The sequence below is a fragment of the Lagenorhynchus albirostris genome, chromosome 12 (genome assembly GCF_949774975.1).
Source record: "Lagenorhynchus albirostris chromosome 12, mLagAlb1.1, whole genome shotgun sequence".
NCBI lineage: Eukaryota > Metazoa > Chordata > Mammalia > Artiodactyla > Delphinidae > Lagenorhynchus > Lagenorhynchus albirostris.
In genome coordinates, this window is record NC_083106.1 from 50,279,961 (window position 1) to 50,303,297 (window position 23,337).

The window sequence follows — 23,337 nt, forward strand, 5'->3', positions numbered from 1 at the left end:
CTTTCCATCCCACATATGCTAATGAACGCAGGGTAGGGCCCCAAGATAACCTCAGGACACGGCGGGTTCCCAGAAAGACCAAGTGTTTAGAAAGTTGGAACTTGCAGCCCCACCCACCAACTTGGGAGGGCAGGGGAGGCTGGAGATTAAATTCTATAACCACTTTTTTTTTTTGTATTTGAATACTCAAAGCAGCAGCTTTATTTATAATATTTAACAGCTGAAATGAACCCACATGTCCATCAATTGATGAATGGGTTAACGATGGTATATCCACACAATGGAATATTACTCAGAAGTAAAAAGGATTAAAACTACTGATAAATATAACAATGTAGATGAATCTTAAAAGTATTATGCTAATTGAAAAAAGCCAGAAGCAAAATTTAATTTTATATGACTACAGTATACAAAGTTCTAGAAAAAGCAAAACTTTTCTAGTGGAAGAAAGCAAATCAGTGGTTTCTAGAACCCAGGAATAGGGTTATGGGATTGGTAGCAAACGGGTAGGAGCAAATTTTAGGGGTGATGGAGGTATTCTATATTATGATTATGATGGTGGTTACATGACTGTATACATTTGTCATAACTCATTGACTTGTTCACCTAAAATCATGAATGTTATTTGTATATAAATTGTACTTCAATAAAGGTTTCACAGGAAAAAGGGAAAGTTTGGGCTATAGATGCTGTTTTACAAGTTAGCTTTTAAAAATTATAGGGCTTCCCTGGCGGCGCAGTGGTTAAGAATCTGCCTGCCAATGAAGGGGACACGGGTTCGATCCCTGGTCCGGGAAGATCCCACATGCTGCAGAGCAACAAAGCCCATGCGCCACAACTACTGAGCCTGCGCTCTAGAACCCATGAGCCATGACTATTGAGCATGCGTGCCACAACTAGTGAAGCCCTCACGCCTAGAGCTCATGTTCTGCAACAAGAGAAGCCACCGCAGTGAGAAGCCCATGCACCGCAACAAAGAGTAGCCCCCACTCATCACAACTAGAGAAAGCCTGCGCGCAGCAACAAAGAGCCAACGCAGCCAAAAATTAATTATTTAAGTAATTTTTAAAAATTGTATGCTTACCTGCTTCTATAAACACTCTTGAACAATAAGATATGGAGGGCTTCCAGGATGGTGAAAACATCAAGGTGCCAGGAAGGTGACATACCCAGAGAGGGCACAGAAGCTCCACACCCCTGCTCCTATCCCTTGCCCTGTGCATCTCTTCCATTTGTCTGTTCCTGAGTTCTATGTACCCTTTATAATAAACTGATAAACATAAGTAAAGTGTTTTTTCTGATTTCTACGACCATTACTAGTAAATTATCAAATTTAGCTAAGTATCAACCCACTAAATTTGTAGTCAGACGTGTGGAAGTGTGGGTAGCTTGGGCAGCCCATTTGCAGCTGGCCTCTGAAGTGGGGCCACTTTTGTGGGATTGGCCCTTTAACTTGGGGGATCCGATGCTACCTCCAGGTAGATAGTGCCAGAACTGAACTGACGGATAACCATTAGTGTTGGAGGATTTGAGAAACTCACAACCAGGGAAAATGCTCTTTTCCACTCCCTGGAATCAACCAAGTAAGAAACCTAAGATAATGCTAATTTCCTTCTCCTCCATCCCACAAACCCTTTCCCCAGCCCTCAACCAGGTCCTCAGCCAATCAATCATCAGTGCTACTCAATTTTACATCCTAAATACTCTCTAATCCATTCCCTCCTCCCCTCTTCACACAACCACTCCAGCTGGGCCTCTTATTGTCTCTGGCTTGGCCTCCCTGCCTCTGATCGCCTCCTGCCTCACATTTACCATGACCACACCACAATCTCTAAAAATATCTTCCATCAACTACAAGGATGATCTTGCTAAAATCTCAATGTGATTTTATCAATATTTTGCTTAAAATTCATCTCATTGTTTAAAGGCGTGGTTTTCTTTTTTTTTTTTTTTAAGGGAAACAGTTTTTTTTTTTTTGTGGCTGTGCCACGTCTTAGTTGCAGCACACGGGATCTTTAGTTGCGGCACGTGGGATCCAGTTCCCTGACCAGGGATCGAACCCGGACCCCCTGCACTGGGAGCACAGAGTCTTAGCCACTGGGCCACCAGGGAATTCCCTAAAGGAGTGGTTTTCAAATGCAATGTTAACAGCAGCACCTTTTTCTATACAAAACTTTCCATCGGATCCCAAATTTATTTGAGAAAAGAAGAGGGGGTAACAAAGTCCTGACCTCTTCACATTTCCCTCATTCCCAAGCCCATATCACCCCATTTCCAAATCAGCCCCTAAGGCCACTTCCCCACCTTATAGGATCACATTAAGTAAGGATAGTGTGCAGAAAAGAGTTAACACAGCAGGCCTGAGACTACCGTCCTTAGCAATGCCTGCTTGCAAAAATGGGCCCTTGATTGGGAACTTGGGTTCCCATCATTCCCAGAAATGGTAAGAGTGACTCACTGTGCCTAAATGTTTGTATCGTATACAATGTGATTTATGCTGAACACCTAGTTTCCTTCTATAAATCTGTAATTTTGGCACATGCTAGGCAGAGGGTGCCTTTGTAACCACGGCTCAACTCTAGGCATTGAGCCTATAATGAGCTTCCCTAATAGACAACATTTCACACCTGTTGTCACAGTAAGTTGCTGGAAGAATTAAGCATGTTCTGTTTGACTCTCCTGGGAGAAGACGCTTGTAAGCTTGTGCCTAATTTTCTCTGAACATTGTCCCACATGTATTTTCCCTTTGCTAATTGTGCTCTGTATCCTTTTGCTATGATAAATCGTAGCTGTGAGTATAACCATATGCTGAGTCCTCTGAGTCTTCCTAGTAAATCACCAAACCTGGGGGTAGTCTTGGGGATTCCCAACACAGATAGTGTCCTCATTCTGAGGTTCAAGGAATCCATAATAGGGGTGCAGCCTGCATTTTCAGACTACTCCCCCTCTACTGTTCAAAATGCATCTATTTTTTCAATACAAGAAATGACTGAGTACCACCACATGTAATGGGTAATAGGGAATATCAAAGTTGACTTGTTTTTTGGGTTTTTTTTTTAATTTATTTATTTATTTATTTTTGGCTGCGTTGGATCTTTGCTGCGGTGTGCAGGCTTCTCTTGCGGAGCACGGGCTCTAGGCACGTGGGCTTCAGTAGTTGTGGCACATGGGCTTCAGTAGTTGTGGCTCGCAGGCTCTAGAACACAGGCTCAGTAGTTGTGGAGCACGGGCTTAGCTGCTCCGCAGCATGTGAGATCTTCCCGGACCAGGGATCGAACCTGTGTCCCCTACATCGGCAGGCGGATTCTTAACCACTGCGTCAACAAGGAAGTCCCAAAGTTGACTTGTTTTAAGTGCAGGTGGAAGAACAAAAAAATTGCAGCAGTAATGTATCAAGATCAACTGGAAATAGCAAGTAAAATGAATTTGGGTACAGAGAAAATGGTTATGAAACTATTCTAAGTGGGAATAATACAGGCCCATATTAGGATGGCAACAGCAAAAATGTTAGGAAGCGGGGTAGAATGGAAAATGCAAAGGTAGATTCAATAATGTGGGTTGCCTTCTAGTCAAACTGGATTGCTCACCATATCTCAAACATTTTCCATTCTTTCATTTCATAGCCATGCCTTTGTTCACAATGGTCCCAACTGGAGAGCCTCCTCCTCCAACCCTCTGCCAGCCTAATTTCTCCTCCACAAATCTCAACTCACCCTCAGCTCCCTACCACCAGATTTCCAAACTCACCTGTATCTACCCCATTCTCTTTTCTTTCTGCAGTTACAGCTTAAGAGCTATTTCTCTTTCCATCAAGGGCTATTAATGCCTTCACTCACCCTCTAATCAGTGGATTTCAATTTTTTGGAAAAAAAATCATGACCCAATATACACACAAATATACATAACTGAAAAACAAGTTTCATGAAGTAATAACTAACTTATTAAAAGTATGAAATAGTAAGAAAAAAAGGATCTTTCTATGCATGATATTCTCTGGTATTTTATACACATATATTTTTATTATTTATATCTAAAGAACCACTATATTTAGTTATACTAAATGCCTTATATGATACTTATTTACCTTTTTGTTTTCTTTCCCCATCAGAACATATGCTCTTTGAGGGCAACAGTGCATGACATGATTGGTGCTTATTAAATATTTCTTGAATCCCCTCCCTTCGTACATTTTCAGAGATATCATTCTCTTCATTAATCACCTCTGTACTATATCATCTCCTTTCCCCTCTCTTCTAGTTTTTTTCATATCAGCTCAACCCTCTCCTCTTAAAATAATAACAACAACAACAAACAACCTCCTTGACTTGACACCTGCTCTCCCTCTTTCCCTTCATAGCCAAACCACTTGAAAGAGTTGCCTTTACTTTCTCTGGCCGCCCCCTCACATCCTGCTCATTTCTCAACCCACTATAATCAAGCTTCTACTGAGATGGCTTCTGCCAAGTTCATTCAATGCCTTTTTTTTTAATATTTATTATTTATTTATTTATTTATTTTTGGCTGCGTTGGGTCTTAGCTGCAGCATTATCTTTCGTTGCGGCATGTGGGCTTCTCTCTAGTTGTGGCATGTGAGCTCCAGAGCCCACAGGCTCTCTAGTTGTAGCACATGGGCTCCAGAGTGCATGGGCTCAGCAGTTGCTGCACGTGGGCTCTGTAGCTGCGGTGCACCAGCTAACTGTGGCGCACAGGCTTAGTTGCCCTGTGGTATGGGGGATCCTAGTTCCTCGACCAGGGATAGAACCCGTGTCCCCTGCATTGGAAGGCAGATTCTTAACCTCTGGACTACCAGGGAAGTCCCTACCCAATGCCTAGTGTTGCCAAATCCAGTAGATATTCCTCAGTCTTCATATTCCTGTTTACAGTTATAAAGTATCTAATTTTTAAAGTTATTCATAGGAACCATCAGGACTGTGGGCAAAGTACATTGTTTCTATTGGGATCTGGCTTTGGAGAGGCTTAAAGTCCTTTGCTTCCACTTTTCTTTTTACTAACCCAACATCTTTATTGAGTAGTTTATACTTCATTCACATTTCTCAAAAAGGAAAACCAAGTTACACTGAAGATGAGGCATCACTTCAGGCAATCAGCAGACATAAAAAGAGAATCATAGGTTATCTAGTACTGCATATAAGAAGCTTATAAGTCGCCATTCTATCCCAACAACAAGTAAAAAGCTGAAAAATCAATGTATCTTTTCAGATCCATAAGAGAAGGAAGGACACAGGACAAACTGCTGCCCCCAAGATTGAAAAGAAATTGATTGGTGTAAATGAACCAATTAAAAGATTGTCAGAGTGGATCAAAACCCAAGACTCAATTACATGTTGACTAAAATAAACTCACTTTAAATTCAAAGACACATACATATGAATAGTAAATGGATGGATAGAGCAGAAACTAACACAACATTGTAAAGCAATTATAATCCAATAAAGATATTTTTAAAAAACGGATGGAAAAAATTACACCATGCTAACACTAATCAAAAGAAAGCAAGAGTAGCTATATTAATTTCAGACAGACCAGACTTCAAAGCAAGGAAAGTTATCAGATATACAGAAGGATGTTACATAAAGATAAAAGAGTTGATTCTCCAAGAAGACATAACAATCGTTAATATATATGCACCTAACAACAGACCATCAAGTTAAACTACATGAGGTAAAAATCGATAGAACTATAAGGAAAAATAGATGAATCTACTATCATAGTTGGAGACTTCAGTACCCCTCTAGCAGAAATGGACAGATCCAGTAGGCAGAAAATCAGTAAGGACTTAGTTGAACTCAACAACACCATTAATCAACTGGCTAAACTTGACATCTATAGAATAATTCATCCAACAACAGCACAATACACATTATTCTCAAGCTCACACAGAACATTAACCAAGATAGATCATATTTTGGGCCACAGAGCACACCTTACCAAAGTTAAAAGAACAGAAATCATACAATGTCTGCCATCAGACCACAATGGAATTAAACTAGAAATCAATAACAGAAAGATAAATGGAGGGCTTCCCTGGTGGCGCAGTGGTTAAGAATCCGCCTGCCAATGCAGGGGACACAGGTTCGATCCCTGGTCCAGGAAGATCCCACGTGCCGCACAGCAACTAAGTCTGTGTGCCACAACTACTGAGCCTGCGCTCTAGAGCCCACAAGCCACAACTACTGAAGCCAGCACGCCTTAGAGGCCGGGCTCCGCAACAAGAGAAGCCACCACAATGAGAAGCCTGCACACCTCAACGAAGAGTAGCCCCTGTTCGCCGCAACTAGAGAAAGCCCACGTGCGGCAATGAAGACCCAACGCAGCCAAAAAAAAGTTTTTTTAATTTAAAGATAAAATAAAATATGCAGAGACGAAACAACACACTTCTAAATAACATATGGGTCAATGAAGAAACCTCAAGATAAATGTAAAAATTCTTCGAGTTAAATGAAAATGGAAGCACAATTTATCAAAATTTGTGGGATGCAGCAAAAGCAGTGATTAAAGGGAAATTTATAGCAATGAATGTATATATTAGAAAGAAGAAAGATCTAAAATCAATCATCTAAGTTTCCACCTTAAGAAACTAGAAAAAGAAAATTAAATCCAAAGTAAGCAGAAAAAAAGAAATAAGAACAGAAATCAGTGGAATTGAAAATAGGAAATCAACAGAGAAAATCAATGAAACCAAACACTGCCTCTTTGAAAAGATCAATAAAATTGATAAGCCTCTAGCCAGGCTAACAAGGAAAAAGGAGAGAGGACACTAATTGCTAATATCAGAAATGAAAGAGGGATATCACTATAGATCCCATGGACATTAAAAGGATAATAAAGGAATACTATGAACAACTCAACCCATAAATTTGAGAACCTAGGTGAAATGGACAAATTCCTTGAAAGACACATCAGCCAAGATTCACACAAGAAGAAACAGACAATCTAAATAGGCCTGCATCTATTAAAGAAACTGAACCAGTAATTAATAGTCTTCCAAAACAGAAAGCATCAGGCACAGATGGGTTCACTGGTGAATTCTACCAAACATTTAAAGAATTATACTAATTCTCTACAACCTCTTTCAGAGGATTAGAAGCAGAAGGAATACTTCCTAACTCATTCTATGAGACCAGCATTTCCCTAAAACCAAAATAAGACAAAGACATTACAAGAAAAGAAAACTACACCAATATCTCTCGTGAACATAGATGCAAAAATCCCTAACAAAATACTACCAAATCAAATCCAACAATGTATAAAAAGAATTTCACAATATAAACAAGTGAGAATTATCCCAGGAATGCAAGGCTGGTTCAACCTTTTTTCTTTTCTTTTTTTTTTTTTTTTTTGGCTGTGCCATGTGGCATGCAGGATCTTAGTTCCCTGACCAGGGATCGAATCCATGCCCTCTACAGTGGAAGCATGGAGTCTTAACCACTGGACCACCAGGGAAGTCCCTGGTTCAACATTTTAAAATGAATTAATGTAATCCATCACATCAACAGACTAAAGAAGAAAAATCACATGATCAGATCAATAAATGCAGAAAAAGCATCTGAAAAAACTTATACACATTCATGATAAAAACTCTCAGTAAACTAGGAATAGAGGGAACTTCCTCATCTTGATAAAGAATACCTACAGCAAACATCATACTTAATGGTAAGAAACTAGATGTTTCCCACTAAGATCAAGAACAAGGCAAGGATGTCCCCTCTCCTCACTCCTTATCAACATAGTACTAGATAAATCCATAAGACAAGAAAAGGCAATAAAAGGTATACAGATTGAGAAGGAAGATATAAAATGGTCTGTTCCCAAATGACATGGTCATCTATACAGAAAATACAAAAGAATCAATAAAATAACTCCTGGGACTAACAAGTAATTATAGTAAGGATACAAGGTTAATATACAAAAGTCAACTGCTTTCATATATGCCTGCAATGAACAAGTGGAATGTGAAATTAAAAACACAATACCAGGACTTCTCTGATGGTCCAGTGGGTAAGACTCTGTGCTCCCAATACAGGAGGCCCAGGTTCGATCCCTTGTAGGGCAACTAGATCCTGCATGCATGCCGCAACTAAGAGTGCACATGCCACAACTAAGAAGTCCACATGCCACAACTAAGAAGTCCACATGCCGCAACTAAGAGTCTGCATGCCGCAACTAAGAAGTCCACATGCTACAACTAAGAAGCCCACATGCCACAACTATGAGCTCGCATGCCACAACTAAAGATCCCACATGCCATAACAAAGGATCCTGCATGCTGCAACTAAGACCTGGCACAACCAAAATAAATAAATAAATAAATAAATATTTTTTAAAAAAAACACAATACCATTTACATTAGCACCCTCCAAAAAGGAAATACTTCAGTGTAAATCTAACAAAATATATACAAGATCTATATGAACAAAACTACAAAATTCTGATGAACAAAATCAAAGAACTTAAAAATGGAGAGATATTCCATGTTCACGTATAGGAAGCCTCAATATTGTCAAAATGTCAGTTCTTCCTAACTTGATCTATAGATTCAAAGGCATCTCAATTAAAATCCTAGCAAGTTATTTTGTGGATACTGACAAAATAATTCTCAAGTTTAAATGAAGAAGCAAAAGACTCAGAATAACCAACACAATACTGAAGGAGAAAAACAAAATTGGAGGACTGACACTACTCAACTTTAAGATCTACTATAAAGCTACAATAATCAGAACAGTGTGGTATTGCCAAAAGAATAGACAAATAGATCAATGGAACATAATAGAGTCCAGAAATAGGCCCACGTAAATATAGCCAATTGATCTTTGACAAAGGAGCAACGGCAATACAATGGAGCAAAGATAAGACTTTTCAACAAATGATGCTGGGACAACTGGACATCCACATGCAAAAAAAATGAATCTAGACACAGACCTTAAACCCTACACAAAAATTAACTCAAAATGCATCATAGATCTAAATGTAAAAGAAAAAACTATAAAACTCCTAGAAGATAACATGGGAGAAATACAGGAGACATAGGAGAAACCTAGACGAGCTTGGGTATAGCTTTGACTTTTTAGATACAACACCAAAGGCACAATGCATGAAAGAAATCATTGATAAGCTAGACTTCATTAAATTAAAAACTTCAGTTCTGCAGAAGACAATGCCATGATCTCAAAAGACAAACCACAGACTGGGAGAAAATATTTGCAAAAGACTCATCTCATAAAGGACTATTATCCAAAATATACAAAGAACTCTAAAAACTCACAAGAAAATAAACAATCTGATTAAAAACTGGGCCAAACAGGACTTCCCTGGTGGTGCAGTGGTTAAGAATCCGCCTGCCAATGCAGGGGACACAGGTTCGAGCCCTGCTCTGGGAAGATCCCACATGCCACAGAGCAACTAAGCCCGTGCACCACAACTACTGAACCTGTGCTCTAGAGCCCGTGAGCCACAACTACTCAGCCCACGTGCCACAACTACTGAAGCCCATGTGCTTAGAGCCCGTGCTCCGCAACAACAGAAGCCACTGCAATGTGAAGCCCGTGCACCACAACGAAGAGTAGCCCCTGCTTGCTGCAACTAAAGAAAGCCCACACGCAGCAACGAAGACCCAACGCAGCCAAAAATAAAACTAAAATAAAATAAATTTAAAAAAAAACAACTGGGCCAAAGACTTTAACAGAAACCACACCAAAGAAGATATACAGATGACAAAAAAGCATATGAAAAGATCTCCATATCATATGTCATCAGGGAAATGCAAATTAAAAGAACAATGAGAAGGAATTCCCTGGTGGTCAGCGGTTAGGACTTGGCACTTTCACAATCCCTGGTCAGGGAATGCAAGCTATGTGACAAGGCCAAAAAAAAGAAAAAAAAAATGAGATACCACTACACACCTATTAGAATGGCCAAAATCCAGAACACTGACAAATGCTGCCCAGTATGTGGAACAATAGGACCTCTCTTTCCTGGGGAGAATGCAAAATGGTACAGCCACTTTAGAAGACAGTTTGGCCGTTTCTTACAAAACTAAACATACTCTTACCATACAATCCAACAATCATTATCCTTGGTATTTACCCAAAGAAGCTGGAAATTTATGTCCACAAAAAAACCTGCACACACATATTTATAGCAGCTTTATTCATAATTGTCAAAACTTGGAAGCAACAAAAATGTCCTTCAGTAGGAGAATGGATAAATAAACTGGTACATCCAGACAATGGAATATTATTCAGCACTAAAAAGAAATGAGTCTATCAAACCATGAAAACACATGGAAAAAACTTAAATGCACATAACTAAGTAAAAGACCAATTTGAAAAAGCTACATACTGTAAGGTCCTATATTCTAATGATATGACATTATGGAAAAGGCAAAACTATTGACAGTAAAAAGATCAGTAGTAAACAAAGGGAGGGGGTAGGTAGGAAGAAGGTGTGAATAGGCAGAGCACAGAGGGTTTTTAGGGTAGTGAAAATACCCTAAAATATACTATAATGTGCATATGTGTCATTGTACGTTTGTCCATATTCGTAGAATGTACTACACCAAGAACCCCATTGTAAACTATGGACTTTGGATGATGATGCTGTGTCAATGTAGGTTCATCGACTGTAACAAAGGTACCTCTCTGGTATGGGATGTTGATAACTGGGGAGTATTGATAACAGGGGACATGTGGGGGGCAGGAGGTATATGGGAAATCTCTGTAACATTCCTCTGAATTTTGCTGTGAACCTAAACTGCTCTAAAAAATATCAGTCTTTTTAAAAAGAAAAAGAAAGAATCAGTCAGGCAAGATACTCAAGGCTGAGAGATTGGCCAGCTTAGGCCTGGACAGCAGCTGTATAAATTGAATCACAAAGGACTTCTCAAAAGCTGCACTAAATTAAATCTGTTACTGCATCAGTGTACACAAATTATGTGATGCTGCTGCCATATTATTTTGATTTGTATTAATTTGTCTTATTGTACTCCAAATGGACAGTGGGAAAATGCCATTCTGAAGATCCACAAACTAATCTACAAACATAAATGTAAGATTTTAGAGGCACAAAAAGTCTGCGCTGTTCTAATACCTCAATTTTGTACCTTATTTCACTACTTTCTCCTAAACGAAGTTTAAGGAAGATCCCACTATACTCCATAGCCCACTTGTTATAAGATTTACTCAATATCATGATGTCTTAGCATCTGAATAATCTATTATAACTTTCTAGATAGTATTTTAACAATTACTTCAATTTTTCTCCCCAAGGAAAATAAATGAGTTTCCCCAGGCTCTGAGTGTATTTGTTATTACTTCAATTCCCCCTGCTTCAACTTTTTTTTGAAGTGAACATAACCTCCAGATTTTATTGTCTTCACAATAAAACAAAAGATGAAGTTTAGAACTGGAGTACTTAGCCCTTTCTCTTATCTCCTCCCAGTTCAAAATGCTTGCTGGTCTTAACAGTCAGCACTCTCTAACTCTGCAGCACTTTCTAGGCTCAATGCATTCAAGCCTCAGCACAATCTCCATTTGCAGTTTTAGCCTTTTTTCCAGAAAAGCAGCTTAGTCTGCTTCCTGTCATAAGACCGCTTTCCCTGGGCATTCAGAGAGTCCTTGCCCTTCTTGTCCTGTGTCACTCTGTGGGTTTAATGCTTGGCATGCTTCTTACAGTTAGTTTGGCAAGTTTCAGGGATATACACCATGTTTGTCTGTTTGTGGGGGTGCTATCGGCAGGGGAAGAAGCGATTTCCCCCAATATTTAAGTTTTCATCTGAAGACAGAGGTTTAGAACAAAAAAATTCTTCTGAAGTTCTGCAGTATTACAGTCTATGCTAATATGTTCCACTTAAACAATCTCATGGCATTAATAAGTAATATAACAGGGACTTCTCCGGTGGTCCAGTAGTTAAGACTCCTTGCTCCCAGTGCAGGGGGCCCAGGTTCGATCCCTATTCAGGGAACTAGATCCCGCATGCTGCAGCTAAGATCCTGCATGCCACAACTAAAAGATCCCACACGCCGCAACGAAGATCCTGGGTGCCACAGCTAAGACCCGGCACAGCCAAATAAATAAATAAATAAATATTTTTTAAAAAATAATAATTAATATAATAAACCACATTTATGCTCTTCTTAATGGCACATGGTAACCTATAACACAGAAAGAAGAAGCAATTCAACAGCAACAATTATAAAAGAAATTAGAAAAAGGCAAATTGTCACTAACAGCCCTAACAAGAATTGTTATATACACGTAGGTTGTTTTTTTTTAAACAAGGTCTTGACTTGGGGTCCATGACAAGTCAACTGGCAGGGAAGCGGGGGGATGGTCTGAGAGCCCTCTGAAATTAAAAGAAAATTGTGTGTGTGTATGTTTTTGCATTTCTTCTGAGGTAAGATCTCTAAATATACTACAGATTCCTTCAGATTTTCAAACAAGTGAACAAAAACTGATTAAGAACCACTGTTTTAAAAATAATTGTCAAAACAGTTTTAGAAGGAAATTCTAATAATAGCAGCTCACATTTATTGAGCACCTACTGTGTGCCAGGGACTAGGTTAAGTAACTTAACATAATTACTTGTTTTACTCCTCACAATAATCCTATTATACAAATAACTTAAAAATCCATGGATATGGACTTATATACACTACCAAATGTAAAACAGATAGCTAGTGGGAAGCAGCCGAATAGCACAGGGAGATCAGCTCCGTGTGGTGCTTTGTGACACCTAGAGGGATGGGATAAGGAGGGTGGGAGGGAGATGCAAGAGGGAGGAGATACGGGGATATATGTATGCATATGGCTGATTCACTTTGTTGTAAAGCAGAAACTAACACACCATTGTGAAGCAATTATACTCCAATAAAGATGTTAAAAAAATGATAATAAAAAAAAATCCATGGATAAATCTATTCATTGATTCATTCACTCAGGTTTCTTGAGAACCAACTATAGCTCAGGCACTATTCATGCCACTGGTGAAACAACAATTAAAAACAAATTTCTTTCCTTATGGAGCCTTCCTTCCAGTCAAGGGGAAGAGAGACAAAAAATTAAATAAAGAGCAACAACAGATCACATAATAATCAGTATGCTGGTGAAAATAAAAGAGTGATATCCTAGGACCTCTGACCAACAGCATGGCATCTCCAGGGAGCTCAACAGAAGTACAGAATCTCAGGCCCTACCCTAGGGGTCTGAATCAAAATTTGCATTTTTAACAAAACACATAGGTGTTTCATATGCACACTGAAGACTGAGAAGCACTATGCTAGGGAATGATTGAGGACTCCTATAGATTATGAGGAAAAGCTTCCCTGTGGAAGTGACATAAGTTGATACCTGAATGCCCAAAGGAGTCAGCCCTGAGGAAGATCTGGGAGAACTTCCCAGGCAGAGTGAAGAGCTCTGGCAAAAACCCTAAAGTGAAAATGGATATAAGCTTCACATTTTCAAAGAAAGAAAAGAAAGTCTACGTGGCTGATTTAAATGAACAAGGTGGAGTATGTTACAAGGTGAAGTTGGAAAGGAGAGGAAGGACCAGATCATGTACGGTCTTGTAAGCCACGGTAAATAGTGTGAATGTGATAGGATTAAGATCAAGTAGAAGGTTTTGATCAGGGGTGTGTCACAATTTGTTTTTTAAAAGATTAATCCGTTTGTAGAAAATAAGAGAATAGAAATTCAAAAGGAAAGCAGAAACGGAGGAATAGTATGATATTCAATAATGCTTTTATATATTATATATAATATACATATATTTTTATATATGTATGTATTTTTATATTGTATGGTATTCAATAAAACTATTATACACATATATGTAATTTTTTTTTTAAGTGGAAGCAGGGAGACTACTTAGGAAACTCTTAACAATAGTACAGTTCAGAGATGTCTATGATTTGGACCAGAGAGTTAGCACTGCAAGTTGCAGGTTAAGTAAACTGACCAAGATCATATAGTTAATAACAACAGCAGCAACAATTGCTAACCTTTAGTGGGTACTCACTAAGTGCCAGGTACTTTTCTAAGTACTTTACATACCTTCATTCATTTAATCTTCACAACCACCCTATGATGTAGGTACTAACATATTCCTACCTTAAAGGTGAAGACACTAAGGCACAGAGGGACTAAGTAAGTAATCTGTCCATGTTCCCATAGCTAGGTAGTGGCAGAGCCAGCATTTGTACCTACAGGTCCAGCAGGGAGGCAGCATGTTGTAGTGGAAGCAGCATGGGCTCTGGAGTCATACCCTCCAGATTTATCTCCTGACTCCACCATTTTGACTCTGGATCATGGCAGCTTGGGCACATGATCACCATCCTAGCCAATGATGCCTAAGAGGAAGTCAGCTTCTGCCAAAGTTTCTCCTGATACTCTTCAAAAGGAGACCAGGACAGAAACTCATTCCTTCCTGCCTTTGTACTTTTACCTGTGAAATTAAGGTAGCTGGACTGCTGCAAGCACCTTAAGAACATGAGGGGAAATGCTGCTCACACACTGAGGACAACAATAATCTTGACATATGTTGTGATAGTTAATTTTATTTGGCAACTTGACTGGGCCATCGAGCGCCTATACATTTAGTCAAACATTATTCTGGATGTGTCTGTGAGGGTGTTTCTGATGAGGTTAACACCTGAAACGGAAGACTGAGTAGACTGTTCTCCCTTATGTGGGTGGGCCTCATCCAATTACTTGAAGCCCTGAACAGAACAAAAGGCTGACTTTCCCCTTAGTAAGAGGGAACTCCTTCCGCCTGACTGCCTTTAAGCTTGGAACATCGGTTGTCTCCTGCCTTTGGACTCAAACTGAAACATCAGTTCTTCATGGGTCTTAAGCCTGCCAGTCTTTGGACTACAACTACACTATGGGCTCTCCTGGTTCTCAGGCCTTCGGACTCAGACTGGAATTACACTACCAACTCTCCTGGGTCTCTGGGTCTCCAGCTTGCTGACTGTAGATCTTGGGACTTGTCAACCTCCATAATTGCAATGAGCTGATTCCTTATAATAAATCTCTTACTAAATGTATATACATCTTATTGGTTCTGTCTCTCTGGAGAACCCTGACTAAAACATATGTCATAAAGCTTAACTGTGTTGACACTGTCTCCATAGAGCTGAGAAATAACAACAAAGGGGATGTGTGGTCTCTGTGTTCTTTGGTGCTTTAAATTGGAATGGAATTTCAAATTCTACACAAAGGTAGATAGTTAAGAAAGTCTTAGAGATATTCTTTAGAGACTTAAGCAAAATGGTGGACCAGACTATTTGAACAAAAAGTAAGCATTTTCCTTTCAGAAATGTTATTTTAAAGGTTTGCTTCACCCTTAAGGTTTTTTTGTTTTAATACCTGAGGTTAAATATTTTTTGAGAATCCATCTCCAACTTCATACTCAAAATCAGTAGAGATGTAGTTTAATGTGCAGAAGTTTTACATACAACTTGTCAGTAAAGTGGGGTTCAACTCAAAAACATTCTGTAAAGATTTCTCAGCTCAAAAGTATCCTATGATTAAAGGAAAGAATTGAAGATACACAAGATAACACATGACCATACAAATTTAAAGAGTTTTCAAGGTAAAGAAAACTATCTTTTTGCATTATTCCTTCCTAGACGGTTGTATGTTCAGAAATATTCAATACAATTTGTGATGAGTCTAGACTACTTCAAGGCATTACATGTGTTTACTTCAGTAGAATTAAAGATGTTATACAAAACTAACAGATTACAAGAGGTATCCATGTAACCCAGAAAAGTTATATGCTTTAGGTTCATTTAACAGCTTAAGGTTTTCTTTACAGACCTTGGATTCATTTGAAAATTTATGAGTGATAGAATTCTGAAAGGTATTCTATATATTATCTTCTCCAAAAAAATCTAAGGTAGATATTGTTATTTCTTACAAATGAGGAAACTAAAACACCACAAAATGTTAGAAAATTTAAGTGAATAGGCAAGATAGGATCTAAAGCTAAGTGACCCCAAACTACCACCAGGATATTGCCCTCATTAAAATCACCATAACACTACAGACAAGTGAAGATTGTGCTCCCATTTATCAGAGCCAGGCAACAGAAAAAACACAAACCTCCCTCTAATTTGAAGTACTCAAGCCTCCTGGAGCAACCAACAATCCACCCCTCCTGGGTCTCCATCCTACTCAGGCCCAGCTAGAGCTCTGCCCTGCCTGCACTCTGGGCTCAACCTGCCTCTGCTCATATACGGCACTCTTGTAAAACCCAGTAGCAGCAGCAGCAGCAAATTTTTTTTTTAATTGAAATATCGTTGATTTACAATGCTGTGTTAGTTTCAGCTGTACAGCAAAGTGATTCAGTTATACATATACATATTCTTTTTTCAGACTCTTTTCCATTATAGGCTATTACAAGATATTGAATACAGTTCCCTGTGCTATATAGTAGATCCTTGTTGTTTATTTTATATATAGTAGTGTGTATCTGTTAATCCCAAATTCCTGATTTATCCCTCCTCCCGCCTTTCCCCTTTGGTAACCATAAGTTTGTTTTCTATGTCTGTGAGTCAGCAGCTTTTTCACTAAAAGCCCAAAGTTGAAGTGTTAGAGGAAAGAAATTCCTTTCCATATAAATCTAAAAGCCCTTACATTTCACATAGCTGGCTTTTAAGAATTTTGACTAACTAGATTTATGTACACCTTTTTGAGCTTTGAGAACAAAATCTGGCACTAAATGAAGACCTAGCCCTCAAATACAAAGATGACACAAAGTTAGGAGACAAATCAGTGCTGTATCACAGTCAAGATGATGTTGCCGTGCTACACAATGGGATAAAAGTACCAACAGGTGCAATTGGGTTCAAAAACTTAATTATACTGAAAAGAATCATTTGAAAACCTATTAAATAGAAAAACTGAATAAGCAACAACTAATTCCACAAATTATAAAGCAGCTATAGAGTGTAAAGCTCTGTACTAAAAACTTCAAACACAGCTAGCTAGACAGACACTGTAACTGCACTCAAAATATCAACAGGGCACTGGGGGAGATATAAACAAGTGGATAAACAACTTTAATAAAGTGTGGTATGAAGTAAAGGGAAGAGGAGGATGCTATGAGATCACAGAGCCAAAGCTAGTAACCTAGCTTAAGGAGATAAGGGTACTCAGAGGAAATGATGTTTCAATTGAGAGCAAAAGGACAAACAGGAGTTAGCCAGGGAAAAATGGAAGGAAGGGAAGGAAATGCATTAAGCTGGGAGAAGGCTCTAAAATATGAGAGGATAGTACACTGAAGAAAATGAAACAAGTTCAGTATTGAGATATAAAGTGAAAGGCAGAGGGGGCAAGAGTTGGGCTACTAGAAAAATATAAAGGAACCAGGTGACACAGGGCTTTACAACGATAAGCAGTTTAAATTTAATCCTGAAGTTTCCAGGAAGCCACTTATGAATTTTAAAGAACTCAGTGGCTTAATTATACCCCCTCTTAAGCAAAGGAGAATACTGGAAAACATTTTAATGGCTTTATCTTTCTGACATATTAGCAATGACCTGTTGGAAATACAATAGAAGAAAAAAAACGGATCCCATTTACAATTAAGATAAAAAGTCTAGAATAAAGAAGAGTCATAGTAACAATCAACTTCTAAGATCTATGTGAAGAAAACTAAAATCTTTCTCAAAGGCATAAATGAAAATTTGGGAGACTGGACACAGTGTTATTGAAAAGAAATGCACAACACTGTAACATTGTCAGTTCTTCACAAATTAATTTGCAGATTAAATACAGTTCCACCAAAATCCAAATCCAAAATCCTTAGAAAATCATGAAGATGCAAAGTAATGAGGGGGATCTTGACTACCAGATGAGAAAATAAATATAAAACACTATGAGCAAAAGATCAATGAATAGAATAGATATTCTAAAAGGAAGTCTTCAGGGAATAATTTAATATATAATAAAAGAGGGAGGCATACCAAATATTATCACTGTTCTTTTCTTTTATCACCCAACTTGTAATTATCTATTTGTTATTTATTTTATGTCTGTCTCTCTCAACTAGGCTGCAAGCCACAAGAGGGAAGGTACCATGCCTATTTAATTCACTGTATACCTAGCACCTACAATGCCTGGCATATGATGGGCACACAATAAATATTTGTTGAATCAATGAATTAAGCAATGGGAGCCAAGAGATCATTCAACAAGTGACATCTGGACAACTGGAAAACAACAGAAAAATTAATTTAGATTATCCCCTCATACTACATACCAAAATACTTTCCAGATGGTTTTAAAATGTAAATATATAAAAAATTTCAAACCAAAAAAATAAAGTATACATGAATATTTACCTAGTCCAGTGGTCTGCAAACTATAGCAGCCTGCAGGCCAAATTGACCATGCACATTAGTCTATTATCTCTGGCTGTTTACACAGTACACCACCAGAGTTGAGTATAGTTGTCCCTCAGTATCTGCAGGGGAGTGGTTCCAGGGCCTCCTGCATATACCAAAATCCACAAATGCTCAAGTCCCTTATATAAAATGGTGCAGTACAATGAATAGTTGGCCCGCTATATCCGCGGATGCCAAACTCACAAATATGGAGGGTCAGCTAAAGTTGTAACAGAGACCATGGCAGGCAAGGACAAAAGTATTATCTGAATGTTTACAGAAAAATGTTGCCAATCCCTGATCTCTCTTAACAGGTGTGGACTTTCTAAATCTAATCCTGTCTGGACATCACAATCGCCTGTGAAACTCAGACTTAAGGACTCCCAATTAAACCCCAGTAGGAATGGATCAAAAACGTAACTGTAAGAGCTAAAACTTTTAAATGCTTAGAAGAAAGCATAATTGTAAATCTTCATGACCTTGGATTAGGCAATGATTTCTTAGCTATGACACCAAAAGCAGCCAAAGAAAAAATAAATTGGACTTCATCAAAATTAAAACTTTTGTATATCAAAGGACATTATTGGGACTTCCCTAGTGGTCCAATGGTTAAGACTCGGTGCTCCCAATGCAGGGGGCCTAGGTTCAATCCCCAGTTAGGGAACTAGATCCCACATGCTGCAACTAGGAGCCCTCATGCTGCAACTAAGACCTGGCACAGGCAAATAAATAAATTTTTTTTAAAAAAAGGGACATTATCAAGAAGGTGAAAATACAACACACAGAATGACAGAATATATTTTCAATCTATAAATCTGGCATAATTCATTAAGAAATAGAATCCAACAATTTCACCTATGAGTATTTATCTGAAGGAAACAAAATCACTATCTCAAAAAAGTATCTGCACCCCCATGTTCATTGCAGCATTATTTAAATAGCCACGACATGAAAACAACTTAAGTGTCCATCAAGAGATGAAAGGATAACGGAGCAACTAAGACCGTGCACCACAACTACTGAGCCTGTACTCTAGAGCCCACAAGCCACAACTACTGAGCCCGCATGCCACAACTACTGAAGCCCGTGCACCTAAAGCCTGTGCTTTGCAACAAGATAAGCCACCGCAATGAGAAGACCGCGCACCGCAACAAAGAGTAATCTCCACTCACCACAACTAGAGAAAGCCTGTGTGCAGCAACGAAGACCCAACGCAGCCAAAAATAAATTAACTAATTAATTTTTAAAAAAAAAGAAAAAAGAAGAGATGAAAGGATAAATCAATAGTAACATAAATCAGGATGTTGATTGCCATTGGGAGTAAAAAGCTAGTGATTTGGAGGGTACACAATGGGAGCCTCTGGGTACTACAAATGTTCTATTTCTTGATTTAGGTTGTATTTACACAAATCTATCCTCTTTATGAAAATTCAGTAGGCTTTACACTTACCACTTGCGTACTTTACTAAATGAATCTTATACTTTAATAAGTATGCTTAAAAAATAAAAATGAAGTTAACAGTAATTATCTTTCCTGTATTTTCTACTATGTACATATAGTATTTTTATAATAAAAATAATTTATTTTTAATAGAAAAAATAACTAATCAAATATAAACAAAAGAGACCTGTCTTATAATAGCCCTAGGAGTCTTAAGGTGAGACATGAATATGACCTGGCCACCAACTTAATGCAACAGGACACAGAAAAGGTAACCTAAAATAGTGCTCTGGCCAGACATGTCCAAAGGAATATATTGAGATATGTGGGCCACATTTTCAGAGTGACATTCAGAAAGCAGACTGTAATCTCAAGAAGGGAAGTAGTTCAAGGATCTAGAAACCGTGTCATAAGATTTGACTGATAAGACAAGAGACAGTTGACATTGAGGAGAGAGTAACAACATCCCAGCACTCTGTGTCTAGCATACAGATGGCACTAAGAAATATTTGGGGAATGAATGAACGGATGAATGGGAGAAATATGTCTTTAATGTTTTAAAGGTTGTCAAATGGAATTGGGACAAGGAGGCAACCAATAATATGATAAATGAATAAATGACTATATAAATGAATAAGATATACTTAAAAAACTGTCATAAGCACACGAGAACTAGAGTTATATAAGTTGTGCCTGGGGAAAGAGTCAAGATGAATGAGAAGTTACAGAAAAGCTCTACTTGAAGAATTCTACTTAAAGAATTTTCTAGCAATTAGGGCTATATAAAAATGAACAGCATGCCTCAAAAAGAAACAATAAAGGCAGAAACTACCTTCCCACCTGACATTTAACTACATAACCCAGAGGTCCTCTTCAGCTCTATTATTCTATGATCCCATGAAATGTTATCTTCATATCTTGCTGCACAGCAAATAATTAACAACTTGAGTTCCTTTGAAAACAGTATTCATAAGCAGTATCTTACTAAATTAAGATAATTTACCTTAGTGACTTACCTGCATACTATAAATCAAATTTCAATAGCCTTCTTTGAAATATCATGACGAAAGCAGTAGCTCATATTTTCTAAGACCCTCTAGATATTCAGAATATCCAGAGGAAAGGTAGTTAAGTCCAGGATAACAATAACCATCCCTGGTTATCTATAGAGGCCCTCTGCACAATCTTAGAAAAATCAAAACTTCGTCTTCTGGAATTCAAAGCACTGAAATCAGACTGAGCCCTTTGCCATTGTTAATATAAGTTAGACTCCCCGAAAATCAAAATGGTTTTAGTAATTATACATAGAGTTGAGTTCATCCCATTCCTATTCACTGACTGGAATCCACCACCTCTAGCATTTCAATATTAATATTTCAATTACTCCCAGCATAGCCCTACATTTATATAACATTTCTTATAATTTTCAAAGGACTTTCTCCTATTATATAATAACTTATCTGAGCCTCATAGATGACATGTGAGGAAGGCAGAGTTAGGATGACTAATCCCATTCTACAGATGAGAAAAAAGAAATACCAAATTAAATGATTGATCCCGTACCATAGGATGAAACCAGAATCACAATCTAGTCTTTCCGGGTCACATTTTATTATTCACCTGGTATCCCATATGTTCATTAGTCCTATGACAGAACTGATCAAAATTCTTCTAAGTAACAGTTATGGAATAAAATGAGCTTCACTTCTTCACAAAGAGAAAGAAGATTGTTGCCAAAAAAGAACACACGCTTAGTTAAATGAAATCAAAACTATATAAGGAATTTAGATTTCCAGTTTAAAATGTTTACCCAACTGCTGTGCGAAAAATGCACAATCAGGAAAAGCACGTTTAATATTTCTAAAGGGCTGGATTAAAATTTCAGCTGTAATTTCATTACTGTAATTATATTTTTAATGCATATTTATTAAACATCCATTCAAATACTGTGTTCACAATTATTCATGAGTGTTTTGTACATTTGTGTTGATTTTAACAAACTGTAAACAGTGGCCACTGACCAGAAATGTTCTCCTACAATGACAGAAGCCCATGCTAAGGTCACAGGCAGCCCTTTTATGCTCTATTATGTTCTATTCATACCCCAAAGAGAAATAGCTGCTTTTTTCGAAAACTGCAACGGTCATCAATGACCCAAAAAGTCAGATTTACCAGTGACATTAAACACCTATGTTTGATTCAGTGATGAATAAACAAAGTGCAGAATAGAAGAAAATCAAATCTTAATTAAACTCTTTCTTTAAAAAAACAACATAAGCCATCATCAAGGAATGCATTTACTTTATTTATAAAAGGATGATTTAGGGGCTTTAAAAGGGTGCTTTTGATTTAAATAGAAAAATTATGAAAATTAAAACTAAATGCTTGCCAGTTATCATTCTTTTCCTTTCGAAGCTAATCTTAAATGTGCCAATGTGTGTAACTTTACAAAAGAAAAAAAACAGTACTTAAATTTCATAACAAATCAGTAAAATACTGCCTAAAAATCTGAATAAAGCTATTCTGAAGTAATTATAGGCATGGCCTAGCATACTGAGTAACTCCTTAATATTCACCCTTTTCAAATACTATTTAATAATGAGACCTAAGGGGTCTATTTTCTTTCAAACAATAAAGAAAAATAACGTCTATCTGTTATGCTCATTTATTTTAAATTTTTTTACACAAATATATAAATAAGAATTTTTAAATGTAATCTACAGGAATTACATTTAAGATATAAATTGCATTATGAAGCTTTGAAGTAACTACACTAAGAACTGCATGTTCAGGCTTTAAAAATTGTTGAAAACTGGCACACCTGGTCAAGAATATGGATAGATAATGTGTTGAAAAGTATCTTCTAGGATGAGCTGAACGGAGAGAAGAAATAAGAAGGACAAGTAGGACAGCGAAAGAACGTTATGAAAAAAGATTCTGGAGATTAAAGTATGAGGTACCTCCAGCAGGGTACACATAAAAATGGGACCTCAACAGAGGACCTTAGGCAAGGAAGACAAAACACAGCAGGAAGAACAGACATATTCAAAAGGCTCTTAAAAGAGAAATTAGAACAAATCTTAGTCACAAGCAAGAAAAAAATATGAGTGGCCTAGGGAAACAGTATTAGATATAGTCAAGCTGAGGCTACATGACCTTCTGTCAGAATTTATAGAGCGTATTATTGCACTGGGCCCTTGACATCTATTATTTCTGTGGTATTTTTGTGAAAAGACAAATCCAAAATAGGTAAAACCAGGATTTAAGTGGTTAAGAATCCATCTTGCAATTCAGGGGACACCGGTTAGATGCCTGGTCGGGCAACTAAGATCCCACATGCTGCAGGGCAGCTAAGCCCGCACGCCGCAAATAGAAAGAAGCCCACTTGGCGCAACTAAGACCCAACGCAGCCAAAAAAAAAGTTAATTTTTTAAAAATAGTTAAACCCATTTAAATATTCACCATTTACTTAAACAAACAGAATGAAGCTCT

General features: G+C 37.8%; 1 protein-coding gene and 1 pseudogene across 3 annotated transcripts in view; both read right to left on the bottom strand.

Moving 5' to 3' along the window:
- AFG1L (AFG1 like ATPase) overlaps window positions 1-23,337 on the bottom strand; it is a 195,362-nt gene that overhangs the window by 166,671 nt on the left and 5,354 nt on the right. The gene's annotated exons all lie outside the window — the stretch shown is intronic.
- LOC132530705 (large ribosomal subunit protein eL42-like) lies at window positions 11,416-11,722 on the bottom strand (annotated as a pseudogene).